Source organism: Malus sylvestris, chromosome 7, assembly GCF_916048215.2.
Source record: "Malus sylvestris chromosome 7, drMalSylv7.2, whole genome shotgun sequence".
Taxonomy (NCBI): domain Eukaryota; kingdom Viridiplantae; phylum Streptophyta; class Magnoliopsida; order Rosales; family Rosaceae; genus Malus; species Malus sylvestris.
The window spans coordinates 23,371,483-23,385,155 of record NC_062266.1 but is presented as its reverse complement, the minus strand read 5'-3'; the positions used below and the strand labels follow the sequence as shown (position 1 = coordinate 23,385,155).

The following is a 13,673-nucleotide window of genomic DNA, read 5'->3' as shown; positions in this document are numbered from 1 at the left end:
GACCTTGGTGGGGCTAGCCCACATATGTGTATTTTTTTAGTTTTATATTTACAAATTTATTGAATCCAACAACTAAGATCTAATATGATTAAATCCAATGGTTAAAAAAAAGATCTAATAGTCTAAATTTAAATCCAACAGCTAAAGCACTTAAAAATTCTTCTATGTGTTTCATATTCTTTCGTACTGTTCCATGAGTTTCATAGTATCAATTTATTGATTTTTCAATATTTATCGGAATCTAAAAATTTTTAGGTTGAAATGTTCATAAAATTAGATTAGGATAGTCTACATAAATTTTTTTTTTTTTTAAGTTACTTTAAGAAAAAAAAAATTATCTTAAATTTATTCTTTTATAACTTCAGGCTAAAAACTGTTTCTAAGTTAAACCTAAATTTTTCTAAATAAAAAATTTTAGATTTTAACCTAAAGGTTGGAGATGATCTTAGAAATAACACCTTTTTTTCCTTCGTTTTAGAAAAGGGATAGCACTTGAAGCTTTACAGCTAAAGCAGCACCCTACAATCGTCTCCTTAAGTTTGCACGACATATTTGCATCTATAAGAAAAGTTGGTTGTCAGGTTGGTACATTGATCAACAGTGCAATAAGGATGGCCATTTTGACCTAATATACTTAAAGAAGGGTAAATCTCAGTTTATTACCTTCATGTTTCGTGGTTTTCAATATTAAATATATCAAGTTTTTTTCATCCCAGAGTCATACCTAAAGTGTTAATTTTGAAACAATCTCATACATTCGTTAATCAAACTGTTAATTCTGCAATTAACTAATGACATAATGTCTATGTGAACAATAACTAAACGTCACATAGCATTAAGAGATCCACCTGAAATTTTTGTTTTTTTAGAAGGGGTTCATAAAAAAAACACTCTTCTACCTCCCCCAACCCCATCGCATCCTCTCCCTCCCTTCTCTCTTCTGCAACCCGCACCCCTTCCATCCTCTCTCTCTCTCTCTTCTACAACCTGCACCACCCTCCCTTCTCTCCTCGCTCCTCTCTCTTATCCCTCCATTCTCTCCTCTGCACCAACCCACCAAACCCTCATTTCCTCTTCTGCAAACCGAGCTCGAAATCAAGTAATCGAAAGCTCTGGTTCCTAAAACTGTAGCAACCATGGCTTTATCTTCATCTCCAAAATCCAGAAAAATCAACAACCCTACAAAAATCGAGCTAAAACTTTCAAAACCCAGATCAAATCTCAACCAAATACACCCCCCTAAACCATGAAAAATCCCAACTTTTTTTTACTAAAACCAAAATTTATACATTCAACCAAATCAAACACTCCCACTAGGGCCACAATTTCAGATCTCAAAAGCCGATAATTCTAAGTAAAATCAAAACCCATAAAAAATACAACAAAATAAATCCAGAAAACACAAAGGGTTAGGAGAAAACTATTCTCACAAGCTTCGGCAAAACAAATGGGATCATGAGGAGATGATAGCTCAAGGCAGCGAAGAAATGAGAGTGCTGGGCATAGCAACCATTCCAGGAAAGTGAGAGAAAAACCAAAATTTTCCTGGAAACCAAACAGGCAGCTATGTCACGAACAATAACCACAGCCTAGAAAAAATACCATAAAAAAAGGTTCGGCCTTTGATGGTAAGTTTACGGTTTCGAGTTTCGTTTTGGAATTTGATAATTGAGGGCTTTGGTGATTAGGGTTTGAAATGAGGGAGCTGGGCCCTGATTCAGAGAGGGATGAGTGCTTTGGCTTAACTGGTTGGAATTGGAAATTGAGATAAGAAATGAAGGAATCTGTGAAGGTGAAGTCTCCTAGGAGGTGTTGGCGGATAAGTTCAAACCGATGGAGACCATGGAAAGGTACTTGGGTTTGGCTAGGGACATTTGACGAGGGGGAAGGAGGTGGGTCCCGCTAATTTGGAAGAAGAGGTGGCCGGAGGGTGGGACGTGGAAGAGAGAACGGAGGAGGGGATTGGGACGGATGGTAGGGCCGGTCCAGAGATTTTTGACGTGCGGGGCGACGTAAAAAAAAGTATCCTAACTTCATGTAAAAAAATTATTTATTTTCACACATAAGACATCGAAAAAATTATACTTAGAAAAACATTTCAAACTCAATAATTTAGAAACACAGAAAAACTAATTTACTTTGTATTGAGAAAGGGAAACAAAAAAACTTCGGGCTTACAAGTAGATAGATGAAGAATTTTGTTTTCTATCTGAACTTTAAATGTTTTTTTTTAATAAATCGTGAGATGTTTTTTTCTTATTTACTAACCTTGTCAATATGGGACTAAAAAATAATGATATTTTCGAGTCTTTAATTGATATGTATTATTAATGAATGGGCACTAAATTAAACATTTTGATGACACGTCATATAATTTGCAAATTTGGTATACGTATTATTATTTGTTGAAGATTAGACTTGAATTAAAACGAATATTTAAAAATAACAACCCACATAGCTACTAGATAGTAACTAAAAATAAATTAACAACCAAACAAAAATTTGTAAAAATTGAAAAAAATAAAAATGCACATAACATTTCGAACTTATGACCTCTTGTTAATTTTAAACAACAAAAATCATTGTTTCTAATTAAACTTCTTAATCATTTAACCAAATTTTATAAATTTATACTCTTATAAAAAGAAATTTGTAAAAAATGAAAAGTAAATAAGCACACATGACGTTTTGAACCCAAGATCTCCTCATTATTTTCAAATGACAAACCACCACTTCTAGTTAAATTTATGTGTCTTTGAACCAAATTTTATAAATTTATACTCTTATAAAAACATATATAAATATACCACCCTAATAATTTTGGTGCCCCTAATTTTTTGGGCCCTGGACGGTCGCCCTGCTTGCACTGGGCCTGGGCTGGCCCTGACGGATGGGCGAATCAAACTTCCTCTGGGAGGAAGACGAGTGACAAAAGGGATTTTTTTTTTTTTTTGTGATAAAAAATGTTATTTTAAATTTAAAAAAATTCTAGGGTAAAAGACTGTTTACTACCCTCATGTTTTGTGGTTTTCAACATTTAGTACATCAAGTTTTTTTCGTCTCAGATTCATACCTAAAGTGTAAATTTTGGGACAGTCTCATACATCCGTTAGTTAAACTGTTAAATTTACCGTTAATTGTGACGTGGCGCCATGATTGGGCGCCACGTGTCATCCACGTTTTTTTTCTTTTCTTTTCTTCTTTCTTCTGCAATTTTTTTTTCTTCCTCCTCCTTCTTCCTTCCCCTTCTTCTCCTTTCCTTCTTCTTCTCCTTCTCCTTCTTCTTCTTCTTCCTCCGAATCTGGGGAAGTTTTTTTTTTTTTTCTTCTTTCTTCTTCTTCCTCCTTTTTCCTCCTTCTTCTTCTTTCTTCTTCTTCTTCTTCCTCCGACTGCAACCTTTTTTTTTTCTTCCTCCTTCTTCTCCTTCTTTCTTCCTCCTTCCTTCCCCTTCTTCTCCTTCCTTCTTCTTCTTCCTTCTTCTTCTTCTTCCTCAAATCTGGGGAAGATGAAGGTTTTTTTTTTTTTTTTTTTTGAGGAAGATGAAGAAGAAGGAAGAAGGAAGAAGGAAGAAGGGGAAGGAAGAAGGAGGAAGAAGGAGGAAGGAAAAAGGAGGAAGGAAGAAGGAGAAGAAGAAGGAGGAAGAAGGAGGAAGAAGAAGAAGGAAGAAAAAAAAAAGTTGCAGTCGAAGGAAGAAGAAGAGAAGAAGAAGAAGAAAGAAGGAAAAAAAAAAATCCATCTTCCCCAGATTCGGAGGAAGAAGAAGAAGAAGGGGAAGGAAGAAGGATGAAGAAAGAAGGAGAAGAAGGAGGAAGAAAAAAAAAACCTTCATCTTCCCTAGATTCGGAGGAAGAAGAAGTAGGAAGAAGAAGGAAGAAGGAGAAGAAGGGGAAGGAAGAAGGAGGAAGGAGGAAGGAGGAATGAGAAGGAGGAAGAAAAAAAAAAGTTGCAGTCAGAGAAAGAAGAAGAAGAAGGAGAAGGAGAAGGAAGAAGAAGGAAGAAGGAAGAAGGAGAAGAAGGGGAAGGAAGAGGAGGAAGGAAGAAGGAGAAGGAGGAAGAAAAAAAAAAGTTGTAGAAGAAGGAAGAAGGAATAAGAAAGAAGAAAAGAAAAAAAAAAGGTGGATGACACGTGGTGCCCAATCATGGCGCCACGTCACAATTAACGGCATATTTAACAGTTTGACTAACGGATGTATGATACTGTCTCAAAATTTACACTTTAGGTATGAATCTGAGACGAAAAAAACTTGATGTACTAAATATTGAAAACCAGAAAACATGAGGGTAGTAAATAGTCTTTTACCCAAATTTTTAATTTCCACATGAACCCCTTAATGACACGTGACACTCGGTCATTGTCTACATAGGCACCACGTCATTAATTAACGACAGACTTAACAGTTTGACTAACGGATGTATGAGATTGTCCCAAAATTAACATTTTAGCTATGACTCTGCAACGAAAAAAACTTGATGTACTAAATGTTGAAAACCACGAAACATGAAGGTAGTAAACTGAGATTTACTCTAAAAATAATGATAGTATCAATCATTTACGAAAACATTGATGACTAGCAATCGCTGATGGAGGAAAGCCAAATAATTATCGACTGAATGCGTTTCATACCATTTTTCAGTTTTGAGATTGTTACAGTTATTATGAGCCTATTTTGAAAACTATATCAATGGAAGATTATACAACTAAGTTTAACACATCGCATGTGCCTTTTTACGCTACGGTTAAAAGGTAAACTAAAAACCCTAGTTGATAAAAGTTAAAATAATTGAAGGGAGTTGATTTCGAGGTGAATAATTTGCTGGTAAGAAAGGGATGGATTGACGACCAAGCATAAGCTTTGTTTCTTGGATCAGAACCCGAAACAAACTTATGTTGCCCCCAGTCCCACACGCATTCGACTGCCCTAGTCCCCACAGTATGATTCATTTGTCTTCTTAGCCAACTTCTTTCAATGAAATATGAGATTTCATGCATTCGTTCCACCACCTGTTTGGTAAAATAACTCAAAGTGGCATTTCACACTTTTGACCTTTTATATGTACCTCACCCATCCATGCGATGATGAGCTGAGTTCCATATATCTAACCCATTCTCCTTTGCTTTTTCTGAGTGATTTATTTTTATCAACCATCGGTTACATACAGTTATGTGGTTATCATTTGTTATGACTTGTCACTTTATAATCTTCGTGAGAAATAATGTCATATATCATTAGCTATACACAACTAGTGAATGTGTTTATTCTGGTCATCAATGCTTTTAGGTTACGTGATTTGATCAAACGTACTTTTTAGTGTTCACATATCCAAAATTCATGAATGAAAAACTCTGATAGCAAGAGGTCTGCTACTTGAATTTACAATTGGAGCGTCCACCTAATATCTCTCTGAAATGATAGATCGTCTTTTGGGTCAAGTTTTAAGTTTTAACACTCAACTACATTTTTTTTATTTTCAATTATCGACAATATACAATTATATGTTTATCCCTTGGGATATATCAAGTATATAATTTCACTCTAATTACACATGATACAGTAATATCTCTACAATTAATTAATGTCAGAGATAGTCACACAAATCAATTATAAATAGTGGGTAGGGAAATAAGTTCCTACATCACCGCTTACAGTAGCTCTCTAACCCTAACATTACAAGCTATAAAAATAGGGAACTTTAACCAAAAATTCTCAGTAGTGTTTATTTTAACGAAAAATCACATTTTTACACTAAAAAATCAATATTGATACTATTCACTTTACCCTTTATTTTGTCCTTATTGTTAAAATTCAAAGTTTTCAAACTATTTTAATTAGTTTTCCTATAAAAATAAGGGAGATAGAAAGCTAATAAGAAGGGAAGAGGATCCTCTCCTGAGCTCGGGATGGGGATATCCTCTGACTAGCTCATCTGGACTGTTCAAATTTAATGTAACGATTGCAATTATTATAACTTTTAGATAATCTGTCTGTTTGGAGTCGTTGAATTAAAACTGAACGGTTTAGATAGGTTGATCAGGAAGATCACCATCCGGAGCTAGGAGAGGATCATCTTCCAATAAGAAGAGAGGTACTTGAGCAAGAAGAAAAGGCCTCGTTTCACGGTGTTTGACAAAAAAGAAAAAGCCACAGTATAGGGACAAGTGAGAGAAAGCCGAAAGCTACAAGCCTGCAGCAGCAAAAAGCAATAGATTATAGGCCTTTCTGCTAGGGCTGGGTTCGGTTTGAAACGGTTCGGTTTTTTGCTAAAACCGAAACCGAACCGAAATTTCGGTTCGGTTCGGTTCGGTCCGATTTTTTTTCGGTTTTTTTCGGTTCGGTTTTTTTCGGTTTTGATTTTTTTCGGTTCGGTTTCGGTTTTTTTTCGGTTTTTTCATGATTTTTTTTTTTTAATATCTGGAGCTTGAAGCACATTTTTTTTCTGCATTCGGCTGCAAATTTACCCTTTCTCTCCATTAACCCTCGTCGAAACAGTAACGATTTGAGGCATGCAACAACTGTTTCTTGTTCCTGTGATCTGAGGAGGAAAAGGATTTCATCCACCCAACTTCAGTGCCCACTGCAAAACGAAAAGATTAAAACTTTAGTCACAAAAAATCCACCGAAAAATATAAAGATTACAAAAATAATTGGAAACATTACCCAGAAAAAAAATTGAACTTCAAACGGAATTTAAAAATCAACATTGACATAAAAAAAATTATCAAAAACAAACAAAAAAGGTCAATTGAGAAAGGAGTATGCAAAAATGAAGAAAAGAATTGCGAAAAAAGGGGATAATCAAATATAGATATCAAGGTAGAAAAAAAGAAAGGGAAAGAAATGGGTGAGACTCTCACAACACAAAAATCAAACAAATCTACAATACAAAACAAAACAACAACCCATAAATTTACACCAAAATTTCAGATTCCCTCCATGGAATTTACTCTAAAAAAACCCATAAATCGACAAAATAAATAAGAGAGATTGGAGATCTTACCCTGGAGTGAGAAGATCGAGAAACGGAGAGAGAAGAATGGAGAAGAATGGAGAAATTTGGACAAGAAGGGAGTCTGGAGGCGCAGGGCAGAGAGAGAGAGAAGAGGGGAATGAAAAAAGAAAAGGTTGGCTGCTACTACTAGTGGCTAGGGTTTTGTTGATTTCTAATTGCACAAAAGGCTATAGATTTATATCTTTATAAATAGTTTAGTTATACAACTATAACAAAACAATACCAATTGCCATGTTGGTTTCGTTGAAACCTCTCAACAGGAGTGCACGGGTTCAAACCCACATGCCTCCAGAACTTTAGAGATTTTTTTATTTTTTATAATTAAAATATTATAAAAAAAATAATTAAATATATATTCGGTTCGGTTCGGTTCGGTTCGGTTTTCGAACCTCAAAAACCGAAACCGAACCAGCCATATTCGGTTCGGTTCGGTTTGACAGTTTTCGGTTCGGTTTTTTTTCGGTTCGGTTTTTTTCGGTCTCGGTTCGGTTTGGTTCTCGGTTTTTTTCGGTTTTCGGTTTTTTGAACCCACCCCTACTTTCTGCCGATCATCAAAGCCTTTTCCCAACTTCTTTCGTGCAACCGTGCAATCATGGAACAAAAGTAAAACGATCCATTAAAAAAGTTTTGGCTGCGTAAGTGTGTGTGTGTGCAGAAGCAGGAACACATGCGCAGTCTGTTGAAGAGGAAGCGTGATTGACTGGATAAACAAAACCCTAAATTTTTCTTTGACCTTTTTGCATAAAAGAACTTTAACGAAACGTTTACGGTACGATTTATTTTAACGAAAAATCATATTTTTACATTAAAATGTTAATTCTAATACTATTTATTTTACTATTTATTTATCCTTATTATTAAATTTCAAAAATTTCAAATCATTTTTATTAGTTTTCATTTAAATAATCTTGATTCAGTTCACTGTATAGTTGACTTGAAAAGAGAAAAAGAAAAAGCAAAGGAAAAATAGATTTCTGAGGAGCTGAATCCGATTGATGAAGAATGAGGGTGATTGACCATCAGTCAAATCGTAGCTGGTAAAATGAAAAACCTAGGGTTAGGATTCTGATTTTTTTTATTTGCTTTGCTTTAGTTAAAGGTAGCAGATTGTCTGTCCTTCTGTGTTGGGATGTCATTTTCATCCATTCTTATTTGTACGGTCACGGTTAAATCAAATTAATATTTTATATTTTTATTGCTTTATATCTTATTATCTTTATAAAAAATTAATATAAAATGTTGACGTGGTTTAACTGTGACCGCACAAAATAAGAGGGGATGGGAAGGACATCCAAACAGGAGGGCAAACAATCTACCTCCTTAGTTAAAAAGGAACTTTAACGAAAAACTCCAAGTATTGTTTACTTTAATGAAAAACCATATTTTTACACTAAAAAGTCAATTTTGATACTATTTACTTTACCATTTATTTTGTTCTTATAGTTAAAACTCAAAGTTTTCAAACATTTTTTTATTAGTTTTCCTTTAATTAAAAACTTGGTAGGCAAAGATCTGGAAATTTTCGAGATGAAGGGGGCCACAAAAAAATTTACAGTCTCTCCAAGGAGATTTCTGGGCACTGTTAAGATTTGGATGCCCCACGATGTCGAATCTATCTTCCTCAGACTTAAGTAAGGTCTAAAATATCGATGCTATTGGAAATATTAATAATTAAAAAACACGAAAATTTAGATGGAAATATCGAGATATTAACGTTATTGATAAAAATTGAATAAAAACCACAAAAATTGTAAGAAAAACTTGAAAATTTTTATTGAAACTTTGCGAAATGTTTATTTAGTCAATTATCTATTAGTTTATTACAAAAAATTGGAATGAAATGCATTGCATGATGGATTTAACTGATTAAGTTGATTATATAGCGAGTTGGCAAACATTGTGAGTGTAGAAAATATATAGTAATTAATGAAAGAAGTTTAAATACACCATAATCATTTATATATAATAAATTAGTACAATATGTTGCACTTTATATATTGCATGGTAAGATACATGAGTGACTTAATACCACATAGAGTTTCTATCAAGGTCTAAAATATCGATGATATCGAAAATATCGGTAGTTTAAAAACACGAAAATTTCGATGAAAAGATCGGAATAATATCGATATTTTAGACCCGGTACCCAAAACACTCCCAAACCCATCAAGGTCCACTAAGCAAAATATTAATAAAAGGTTTTTTATTAGCAATGTTAAGAAAAAAAGTACATTTATATGGACAAAACCCAGTTACCCATGTTCAGACTCTCAACTTGAAAACACAGAAAATGAGAAAATTAGAAGGTTTGGTTTGGTTTGGTTTGGTTTGGATAGTGAGTATTTGGGGTGTTTTAATTTTAAATTGGGATTAGGGCCATTTTTTGTATTCCATGACGGACAGTTTCAGAGCCTAAGCCAGGCTCCATGACGGACAGTTTCAGAGCCTAAGCCAGGCATGCAGTCAGATTTGTCATTACAGAGACAGATAGGTTCTCTTTGGAATTTGAAGTGCGTGAAGACGCTGGCTGTAGTAGTAGTAGTAGTAAGTGTAGTACATTATATCGCAGTATCTGAATCACAATTTTTTTTTTTAATTCAACAACCCAATTTCTGTCTTTGGAACTTGAAGATCTTTGTAGTAACAGTAGGAAGTGGAAGTTTTGTGTTTGAATAAGAACAAATTAAGATCAACACTGAAGCCTGCTTGAAATTTCTTACTCTTATTGATTAAGGGTTTATGTCATAAATTATTCTTGAAATTGACCCAACTCATTATTTTTATATTTTAATTTTGTTTTCTCTTTCTTTGTGTGCGGATTGTAGGGAATGGTTCAAAAAATCGAAAACCGAAAAAAAACCGAACCGGACTGAGGCCGAAAAAAACCGAACCGAATCTGGCCAATTCGATTTCGGTTTTTGAGGTTCGAAAACCGAAGCGAACCGATATATATATTTAATTATTTTTTTCAATATTTATAAATAGTTAAGTCATACAATCATAACAAAACAGAACTTGTTGCCAAGTTGGTTTCAGTGAAACTTGTCAAGCTGGAGCGCATGGGTTCGAACCTTCATGCCTTCAGGATTTCGGAGATTTTTTTTAATTTTTATGAGTAATCAACAAAACCCTTTAACCCTAGCCATTAGTAGCAGCCATACCTCTCCTCTGTACTCTCACTCTAGACCATCTCCTTCCCAGCTCCGCCGCTCTTCCGCTTCATCTTCTTCCTTCCCAGCGATCTGCGACCTGTCTCACATCTCGCCGACGCCATCTCACTCTCAATCTCTCACCCCTGTGACCTGTGACCCGCGTGCGACCCACGATTTCCTCTCTCCATTTCGAGTCTCGAGTCTCAACCCACAAATTCCCTCATTTGCAAGGTTAGTCTCTCACCCAGTCACCCCTGTGATGCGTTTTGTAGATTGTTTTTTTTTTCAATTTCATTGGTTCTGGTCTGTAACTTTTCAATTTCGTGGATTTTGCAATTTGTTTTGGGTATGCAGGATTTGGTTGGGTAATTTCATTTCTAAACATTATTAGACTATTAGTTGAGGTTTGATTAATTTGTGAGAAATTTTGGTTATGCACTGCAATTTGTTTTGGGTATGCCAGGGGAGTGTCTGTCGATGTGGGGAAATTTGGGCTGTTGGGGAAATTAGGGTTGTTGGGGAGTGTCTATTGATGTGGGGAAATTAAGGCTGTTGGGGAAATTGGGGCTGTTGGGGAAATTAGGGTTATTGGAGAAATTGGGGCTGTGGGGGAGTACTGGGAAAAGAAGAGAACTTGTGCTTGATCCGTGAAAAGAAAACACAAAAATCAAACCAATGACAATGTACAAAGAAAAAATACTAGGGTTTGAGTGGATTTCATACGATCCAAAGTAGCTACATAATGTACGTGATTTGTAGTCCAAAAGCAACCAAATGAAAACCTGGGTTAAAGCAGAGATGATGAACTGGGCTTAAATTATTTGTAGACAACTTAATTATAAATATGTTCTTATAATATTGTGAGGACCATATGGAGTCATTATGGTAGCTAATGGTTTCATGACAATATATATATGTTTTGTATCTGTAGTCTTTGATCCTTATAATATTGTGAGAACCATATGGAGTCATTATCTGTTATCTGTAATCCTTATATTTTGATGCTGATATCTTTTCCAAAGTTCATATATACTCAATATTGTAAAGTTGTTTTTTCAGTTCGGTTAATTATGTGCATCCATAGCTTTTGCATGTGCATCATACCTTTGCTTATTATATGTTTTGTATCTTAATTAGATGAAGTCAAGTGCATCAAAGGCCTCGAGCTTAAGCTCAAACTCATTGAGATCATCAAATTTAGACTTTGTGCATTCTACTTTGAAGGTTTATTTTACTTGTGTGATGTTTATTTTAAATTTGGAAGACTTGATTGATGATTCTAGTTAAACTTTAAATGTTTATTTTCATTGTCTTTGATTCTAGTTGGAATTCTTATGTTATGATTGTTTTGGAGATCTTAAAATTTCATACTTCAAAATTTTTTATTTTTTGGAGGGGAAAAAAAAAACCGAAACCAAACCAAAAAAAAAAAACCGAAAAAAATTGAACCGAACCGAAATTTCGGTTTGGTTTCGGTTTTAGCAAAAAACCAAACCCAGCCCTAGTGGATTGTAGAGTTTTGAGGAGTAATAAAGGAGTAATCAAAACAAATATCAGAAGAGAGGGGCGGCTGCCATGACAGGCAGTAGGAAGCATGGTGCATGGTGGTCGTTAGGTCAGCCCGGAAGGAGTCTTTGCAAAGACTTTCCTTTAATTATTTTTAACATCTTATTTTTTTCTAGTAAGTTTTTACCTTTATTTTCTTTTGGCAATCAATTTTTCTTTTGGCAATCAATTTTGGGTGTGGGTTGGCAAACGGGCCCTACACCCATAAGTCAGGGTGGGTCCATGTGATTCAGGACAAATACATGGTGGGTTTAAATTTTTTTAACACGAAACAGGGCGGGGTGGCTCCAAATAATTAACAAAGCCCAATGGGTCCAAAAATCTTAGGAAACGGGCCCCCGAGTCAAACCTTTTCTCCTCTTAGATTCACTCTTTTGTATCTCGTCTATTCCTTTCATTGATTCAATCACGACTCCTAACCATCACCAATTCACAGACTTAACTCTGTATTTGTCTCCCTCTTTTTGACGACTTGCGAGTTGCGACCACCATTATCACCATCATCTCCTCCCAAACTCAACTCTGTATGTTTCAAATGATTGGGAATTGTGAGGGGCTAGTAAAAGACTACTAACATAGTATCATAGGATGATGTGGCATCAAGTTGGAATATGCACCATGTCATAGTGGTACATGATGATCTTGCCTAGTTAATCCACATTGGGTGATCATGGCCTATCATTATTCGTAAGAGTGACTTTGCTTGGTTAATCCACAATGGAGGTCATTTCCTATTCAGTTACTTATTGTAGGTTTCGGTTGAACTGTGTCTCTTTATAGCTCTATTGTTTATTACATATATGAAAGAAGAGATTGAAGACTTATGTGGCTCAATCCTTCAATCTAGAAATAGACGATTGAATCAAATGGTTGACTTGATAGTGTATCTAAAGTGAACAGATTCATATGTTACTCGTTCCTGTTTGATACAAAAGAGATGAGATACTAATCTCATTCCTACATGTGATTTTATTGTTGATGGTGTGTCATTCCTACATAACTTCGGGTTGTGTGATGACTGCTTGTTATCTCGAAAGACGTATGGTGAGATTCGGACTTAAGAACCATTCCTCTACGTATAATGAGACCTATGATGGTTAAATTATGAAATATGTGACAATTGGATCCTTGTGACCATTCAGAAAAAGATGAAAGGCGAGTGATGAGTCATAATTCAAAGTGAATGATGGAATGATGACAATGGTGATCAGAATGACAGATTGATCCAGTATTCAGAGGAAAATCCTATGTGGATGTAACCATTACTTTTACATTTAATCATTTGATCTTACTTATATTCACAAATGTATTATTGTCACTCACACGACCTTTGCAGCTTATCCGGGTTTTGCTTTGCCCAGTGCGTCATTCTCACGGTGTAAGGTTGTTTTGCAGAGTAACGGGTAGCGGTTAAAGAAGAGAATTTCAAATGCTCACTAAAGATTAAGTGTTGTCACCCTTTATTGTTAAGTTATTTCCACTGAAGCTCTAATGTATATTGTATGTATGAGTCTTAATGACTCTATGTACTATATGTTGTATCGGTACTGTCCTACTGTCATGTGTCGATTCCGAGTGTATCTCAGAATTGGGGCACGACAGGTTTCCACTAGAAAACAAAAAGATGTAAAACAAAAAGGACTCGTGTTCTTGTAGGAACCAAATAGGTTCAGTTCTGTTTAAAAAAAAATAGAATATGACCCGCCCTGTTTCATTTTCAAACAGATCCGGTCTAATCCCTCCAATTTGGGGCCCGACTTGGCCCACGCATACCTTTAATTTTGAGTAACACTCACATATTAATGTTAATTGAATAAACTAGTAACTTTATTTGAATTGACAATTTAGTAGCATGCACAAAGGGTTTGGTGGAGCTTTCTTAATCAGTACATAACGGGTTGATGCAATAAAAACACGACTTTTAGAGCACTTTCACTCATCATATTT

At 35.1% G+C, this 13,673-nt stretch overlaps 3 long non-coding RNA genes across 3 annotated transcripts; 1 reads left to right on the top strand and 2 right to left on the bottom strand.

The window, feature by feature from the left end:
- Positions 1–670: 670 nt before the first annotated feature.
- Positions 671–1,836, bottom strand: LOC126629829 (uncharacterized). Its single transcript, XR_007625873.1, has 2 exons — positions 1,431–1,836; positions 671–1,179 (listed from the first exon to the last, which is right to left on the bottom strand). It is a non-coding gene; the product is annotated as an uncharacterized LOC126629829 (long non-coding RNA).
- Positions 1,837–6,298: 4,462 nt separating this feature from the next.
- LOC126629823 (uncharacterized) lies at positions 6,299–7,505 on the bottom strand. Its single transcript, XR_007625869.1, has 2 exons — positions 6,997–7,505; positions 6,299–6,573 (listed from the first exon to the last, which is right to left on the bottom strand). It is a non-coding gene; the product is annotated as an uncharacterized LOC126629823 (long non-coding RNA).
- A 4,810-nt stretch (positions 7,506–12,315) lies between these two features.
- LOC126629825 (uncharacterized) lies at positions 12,316–13,450 on the top strand. The gene is made up of 2 exons (XR_007625870.1): positions 12,316–12,770; positions 12,869–13,450. It is a non-coding gene; the product is annotated as an uncharacterized LOC126629825 (long non-coding RNA).
- The last annotated feature ends 223 nt before the right edge of the window (positions 13,451–13,673 follow it).